Raw genomic sequence first — 7,268 nt, 5'->3', positions numbered from 1 at the left:
CCCATTTCCTCACTCACCCCTGCACTTCCCAGAACGGGGGTGCCAGTGTAGCCACCAGTCAAGCACATGCACCACTCTGTCCCTTGCACCCTATGCCACACCACCGTGGGCTCCTGCATGCCATGTGCCTTGTCCCCAGCCCAGCCCTGGGGAAGTTTCCCTGTGGCCCTGCAGCACATGGAGGGGCTGATGGCCATGGTTATGCTGAGAGTGCCAGTGTTCTGCTGCTGTCACCCCATCAGAGCAGCCAGGAGCCACCCCAGGGACAGGGGGTGGGAGTGCCCAGTCACGCTGTGTGCAGTTCTCACCAGCCTCTTGGGAAAGGGGCAATGGCCCCACCACATCCTCCTCCCCAAGCTGTGCCAGTGGGATGCCTCACCCCGCCAGGTTTTCGGTTGGCACATGTCCCTGCAGGTGCCATCTGAGGACACGGAATCATAGAACAGTAAAATAGTTTGAGTTGGAAGGGACCTTAAAAAATCATCCGGTCCAACCCCCTGGAATGAGCAGGGACATCTTCAAACAGACCAGGCTGCTCAGAGCCCCTTCCAGCCTGACCTTGAATGTTTCCAGGGATGGAACATCCACAGCTTCCCTGGACAATCTGTGCCAGCACCTTACCACTCTCACAGTAATTTATCCGGCTTAAATCAACCCTTCTTTAATTAAGAAACATTACTCCTTGTCCTATTGCATCAGAGCCTGACAAAAAGTCTGTTCCCATCTTTCATATAAGCCCCCTTCAAGTACTGAAAGGCTGCTAAAAGCTCTTCCTGCAGCCTTCTCTCTCCAGGCTGAACAACTCCAACTCTCTCAGCCTTTCCTCAGAGCACAAGTGCTCCAGCACTCTTGGGATCTTTATGGCCTCCTCTGGACAGGCCCAAACAGGTCCATGTCCTTTTGATGTTGGGGACTCCAGAGCTGGATGCAGTACTCCGGGTGGGGTCTCACCAAAGCCATGTACAGGGACAGAATCCCCCTCCTTGACCTGCTGCCCACACTGCTTTTGGTGCAGCCCAGGCCACGGTTGGCTTTCTGAGCTGCAGGTGCACATTGCCAGGTCATGTCCAGCTTTTTATCCACCAAGACCCCCAAATCCTTTTCAGGCTGCTGTCAGTTCTCTCATCCCCCAACTTTTATTGACGTTGGAGCATAGGAAGGATGTCTGGAGCCCGGCCATGGACACTGAGCAGCAGCAAGGAGCAGAGGTCAGCCCCACTTGGGGCAGCCCCCAAGCCCATCCCAGGGACTTGGACACCCACAACCCCCACGTCTCCTCCCTGCATCCTGCTGGCAATCAGCTGCCCTGGGCAGGCCGGGAGCCAGCCAACACCATCCCTGTGGGATGGGCACTCCCCACGCTGGGCTCTCTTGGGGCAGCAACACCAAAACTGCCAGGAAAGCAAATTCAAGAGGAACTTGGAGGGGAATTGAGTTTCTTTCATCCATCTCTTGTTCCCATGGACATGCCAGGGTGGGCAGTGATGGCCTAAACAAAACAGTGGTTGTGCTGCTGGCAAAAGGAGCCTCATGTCTCCCAGTGCTGCCAGGGATCTCCCAGCACCAACAACCCTGGGTTCCAGCATTTCCTAAGACTTGATTCAGATTCATAGAATCATGGAATCATTCAGGTTGGAAAAGACCTCTAAGATCATCAAGTCCAACCATTAATCCAGTACCACCATGTTCTTGGCTAAACCAAGTCCCCAGGTGCCACATCCATGCATTTCCACAGTCCTTCTTCCTTCCTGCTTTTTGGCAGGGAGCTGGCAGCAGGGCCTGACCCCTCCTGAGGTGCCAAGAGAAACCTCGTGCCCCAAAACAACTTTATTGGCATTGATGAGGCTTTATCCTGACTTCATCCTCCTCTCTAGCCAGGCAAGGGAAAGATTGTCGTGGCACAGCCCCACGCATATGGCAAAACCCCCTTCCCATCTCCCTGCACAGGGGACTGGGCTGATGGAGGCAGTCCCAGTGTCCCTTCCCATCTGTGGGGTGACACGTTTGAGGTTTTACCAGGAATTCCCATCACAGAACAAACCAGTGCTCAGTCCTGATCACAGACCCCTGGGTTGCTGCTGGCCCCAAGGAAGGAGCCAGTAGCAGGATGTTCAGCCTGCATCAGAGCCAGGGAAAGGAAGGAAGGGTGGGTGATGGAGGGATCTGTCCCACTGTGTTTCAAGATAAGGTTCTCTAAAATGATTTCCTGAGCAGGCAGAGCTTGCAGGGGCAGACAGCTGGCAGCCTTGCTCCTGAGGGGCTGATGGGCTGTGGCAGCGGGTCCTGGAGCTGAGGGTGGTCATCCACATCCACCCATCCCAACTCCCTGCTGGGGAATGTGGACCCAGACATGGCAGCAGCTCCTCCACCCTTCTGCTCAGCCCCTTCCCACCCTCAAGCTGGATTAATCCCTAGCAAAGCCCTGACTGCAGCATCTCATCCCCAGCCTTGTGGTGCTGCCAGGGCTTTCACCCAAGAGAGCATCTGCCTGGGGTTCTGCCAGCCAGAAATGCCCCAAGGACTGACACCTTCTGCCAGGAAGGACACTGGCTTCTTTTCCATTGGAAGGCTCAAGCCTCAGTAATTATGATTCCAGCAGTTGGCAAATCAGACCCTTAGCAGTGGTTGAGGCTGGAGTGAATGACAGGCAATGCAGGAGCCACCATCTGAGCTGTGGCGCCAGGTAAATAAATAAATATAATAAATAAATGCCACATTTTTTGAGGGGGGGGGCTCTGGAAGGGAGAGGGTGGCAGGGCAATGCATTCCACAGGGCTTGAAATACATCTTGACATTCCATTGGTAAAGCCCATTTCTGGATCACAGGACACTGGCCCCACTTTTTTGTGGGCTCAGTTTGGGGCAGGTCCTTCTGGGCCATGAGCCAGGCTCTCACTTTGGCTCAGGTCTGGGCAGGTAGAGCACAGGCACCTCTCTGATTCCAGGGGCAGAAAACCTCACTAATTATTGATTAAAAGATTTTGCTAAATCTTTTCCGTAAACAACAACTGGCAAGGAAAAACCTGATGAATTATAAATCAGTGGCCCTGGAGCCCCCAGGCTCCCATCCTCCCCCACTGCCCGTACCTCGGCAGATTCCCAGCCACAGTTTTACCCATAACAAGCCTTCAACAGGGCTGGAGAGCCTCTACTGGGAATCAGAGATGGATGTGGGTCCTGATCCATCTCCTGCATGGAGGGAAGCAGGGCCTGGGAAGAACAGTCTGGCCCCACTCTCGCAGCCACCCTCATTGGGGCTTTCTTGTGAGCAAATGTGCTGAGCAGAACCAACACCTCCCTCCTCTCCCCAGCTGCAGCTCCTGCTCTCACTCTGCCGGCTCCTGCACTGAAATTTCAACAGTCATTTATTATCTTGTTTTCCCAGCTTGCCAGTAATTTTAAAATGAGGGGAATCTAATTTAGTAAATGAGATGTTTCAGGAAGGCTTTAATTAGCTGCAGAGAGAGGCAGTGGGTCCTGCACTTGCTGAGAGCTGTGCTCCCAGGCTGAGGCTCCCTGGTGAGGGCTTAGCAAGGCTTTCAGGGGGGTGTTTAATAAACCCTGGGGGTTTAGACCAGAGGGAGGGATGCAGAGATGGAGGCAAAGGAGTGTGGGACCACATGAGCTCTTGCAACCCTCACACCAAACCACTACCCCCAGACTTGAGGACAAAGCTCTACCCTTTTCCCCAAATGCTCCCTCTCCATGGGATGACCTCTGGACAGCTTTGTCACCAAAACACTATATATGGTTTGCTTTTTTCACTGCACATGACTGGGTGATTCCCCCAGGCCAGGCAAGCCTGGGTGTCTCATGCCAGGAGGAAGTGGTGTCTCTGTGGGGACGTGGCAGGAGCAGAGTGAGGGCACCTGGAGCTGATGAAACACCTTATCTGGAGAGACACGGGCGACGTGGCACAGCCGGAGGGGACGGGTTCCCGCCTGTTCCCCCTGCAGCTGCAGCCCCACAAACAGCCGCGTTCCTGGAGGCAGCAGGGCTGAAACTCGAAAGCAAGAGCAGGGGCCCAGAATAGCCCAGCCCAGGCTGGGGGGAGCGGGGCAGAGCCAGACTCACTGGGGCGGCCCTGGGAGGACAGCACAGTCCCCTCACTTTGGTCCTGCAGTTGTGCCAAGCTCCACGGCCTCTGCCCTGCCTGAGCTGGGGGTGCAGCCCCCAGGAACCTGAAGGGGCAGCTGGTGGTTCCTGTACCCCATCCTGACATTCCCCCCGCTCACGCAGCCGCCTTCCCTGAAAGACTCAGGGAAAGGCTGTTCAGAGCCCAGGCTGTGCCACGTCAGCACTGCCCCCCCATTTCCCCCCAAAGCCAGCCCCACCATGCAGCTGTGTGGCTATGGGGCATCCCCTGACTAAATTTACCCCTCACCCACTACAGTCCCCAATCAGAAATTTGAAAGGGTGCCCCAAAAAGGGAAGTGAAACTGTCTCCAGTGGGTGCTGACGTGTGAAGACAAGCAAGCACCACGCCCTGAGTTGGCTCAGCCTAAGATGGTGGCAGCTCTTGCCTCTGCCTTGCCAGGCTGTCACCTTGCAAAGCCATCACCTTGTGGGGCCGTCAGTCCTTGAGGTGGAGGGAGAGGTCTTGGGCTGGCCTGATGCTGCCCAAAATGGGCAGGGTGGGTGGTGGTGGTGGTGAACCAGCTGCATGGTGGACTCATTGGGGGCCACTGCCAGGCTAGTGGGACTCTGTGCCACAGCAGGGTGTGTGTCCACAGCCTGGATGACCCCTCCTGTCCCCTGAAGGGTCTCTGGCAGGGCCCCCAGTGGGGTCTTGCCTACCAGGGTGGTCCCTGCCCCAGTGTGGGATGTCCCAGCTGCTGCACATGCTCACACATATGTGCACACACACACACACACACACACACACTCACTCCAGTGATCCCAGTGCATCCAGGCCCACCGGGCTGGGCACCACTGACCCCTCACCTGTGGCGTTTGGGGCCAGGGGAGACAATGACACTGCTCACATCGGACCCTTCTCACTCTGGGCCACCACCACAGGGGGACCAGCCTGAGGCTTCCTGCTCCTACCCTGCTGCCAGATCACCCTGAATCCTCTCTCATTAACTGAATTAAACTAATTAGTCCCTGCCTGCTGCCAGGCAGCCCTTTCCCTGGGCTCATCCCTCACTCCAACCTTCTGAAGGGTACAGGGGCAGCCTGCAGGCTCACAAAATGTGGGGCAAGTTTCCCCAAGTCTGAGAAAAAAAAGACAGGTTACAAATGAATAAAGTACAGGTTATACATTAATAAAATACAAGACATAAATGATAAAATACAAGTTATGAAAAAATACTATCCAACACCCCTGGGCAATCCCAGGTCAAACACCCAGCTGGAGGCAGCCAGGGAGCCCAAAGCCAATTTTTATCACCCTGCAATTGAAAGGGAATTAAATGAAATAAATAAATGTTTGAGGCTGGTGTAGTCAAAAACACAACCTGACCATTCAAGCCCATTTGTGAAAACAAGAGCAACCATTTGCATAACTGTGTCAAAACAGCAACTGACACCACATGCAGCTGGCAGGAAGATACCTTGCTGGGGGTTATTTAAATGTGTATAAAACCCTGCCACAGCCTGAGGAGAGCCCAGTAAACAGCCCCAAAGATAAATGCCCAGGCTTCTAAACAGGTTGTAAACCAGCTGAACTAACTCAAAAATAAACACCTTTCTTCTACTTCAAAATATTTATCATCTCAGGGTTATTGTGGTAATAAATACAACTTCCAACAGAGCCTCAGCCTGGTCTGGGCACCCAGCAAACCCTTGTTTTCTCTCCTATTTGGGGTAAACAGCTGCTGATCCCCCAGACAGGTGTGCTAATGGAGAAAGATTTGATTGCAGGACTGGTGCTGCCTGTCTGGAGAAATATGGTCCTTGAATTGCAGCCCTTATTAGGACTCCCAGGGTGGATTTTTTAGCTTATTGTTAAGAAATTTCTAGGTTCGGTGATGTTGGTGGTATGGTGACAGCAAGGCTGTGGCAGTGGTGGCTGAGGGGTGTGACAGGGGCAGCCGCTGTGGTCCTCACCAGGCCCTTAGGAGGGAGCATGAGGGTTTGACTCACCCAGTTAGGGAGGATTTTAAGCCCAGTTTGCCTTCTCCCCCCTCCACATCCGGGGTGGGCAGTACCTGCTTTTGCAGGCAGTGTGGGGGGGACCAGAGGGGAATGTGGGGTGCACCCCGAGGCTGGACCTTGCACCCTACAGACGTGGTGCTGAGGGACATGATTTAATGGTGGAGCTGGCAGTGTTAGTTGAAGGCTGGACTCGATGATTTGAGGGCTTTTCTCACTGTAATAGTTCTATGATTCTACCCTGGCCAGTGACACCCCCTCTGGCAGCTCCTCACCCTGCACACACACCACCAGAGCCACGGCCTCTGCAGCCACTGCAGGGGAGAAGAACACTGGGTTTAAGCATTTCTACCATGTTTTGGGCACTTCTGGCCGGGCACCCTGGGCTGGTCATGGGTGGGCAGGGGGTGCTGATGTGCATCGTGGCCCCCCAGCTGAACTGGCAGCTGTTCCGCAGCCCCACAGCGCGGGAACAGGCTGTGCTAAAATTACAGCCCGCCAAAACCAAGAGCCCACTTTGGCCAAACACCAGCTGGGAGCCAGGAATAGCCCTGGCCTCTCCACTCTCCACTGCCTCGGCACAAACTTTCCAGCACGTGGCACCCCGAGCACCGCTGCCTGGGCCGTGCCGCTGGCAGGGCGGGAGCAGGAAAAACCATTTTTCAGCCCCATTTCAACAATGGCTGTGTTTCCATGTTCTTTTCCCAGACAGCCAGGGAAGCCCAACATTCCCAACAGAGGCACAAAACTCTCCAGATTTGAGGTCCCAGCAGGGCTGCCCAGTGTGTGCTGAGACTTTGGTGTCGAACCACCCACACGGTCTCTGCTGCCAGACCCTGCCTGGTGCCACTGCAGTCCTCTGCTGGGGACACCACGGCTGGCCAGGACAGGTCCCCCAGGGAATGTGGACCCTGTGCTGGGATGTCTGTTCCCAGGGCTCCTGCCCAACATTTTGGGCCCCCAATGCCTGTGAAGAGCCACAGCCTGGGCCCTCCATGGTCCCCCTTGGCTGGCAACTGGTCCCACCATCTGGGTGCCCCTCACACCCTGGCCTGGTACTGGAGTGCACTGGGGGTCTGCAGCCATGTGGGGCTCACTGTGGCCAACTGGGCCCCTTCTTTCACCAGCTGGGGCTGGGACCACCCTGGGCTGGACCCAGGAAGGTTCATGGG

Source organism: Neopelma chrysocephalum, unplaced genomic scaffold (assembly GCF_003984885.1).
Source record: "Neopelma chrysocephalum unplaced genomic scaffold, ASM398488v2 Primary Assembly neopelma1_97327, whole genome shotgun sequence".
In the NCBI taxonomy this organism is placed as follows: Eukaryota; Metazoa; Chordata; class Aves; order Passeriformes; family Pipridae; genus Neopelma; species Neopelma chrysocephalum.
This window is presented reverse-complemented; position numbering follows the sequence as displayed.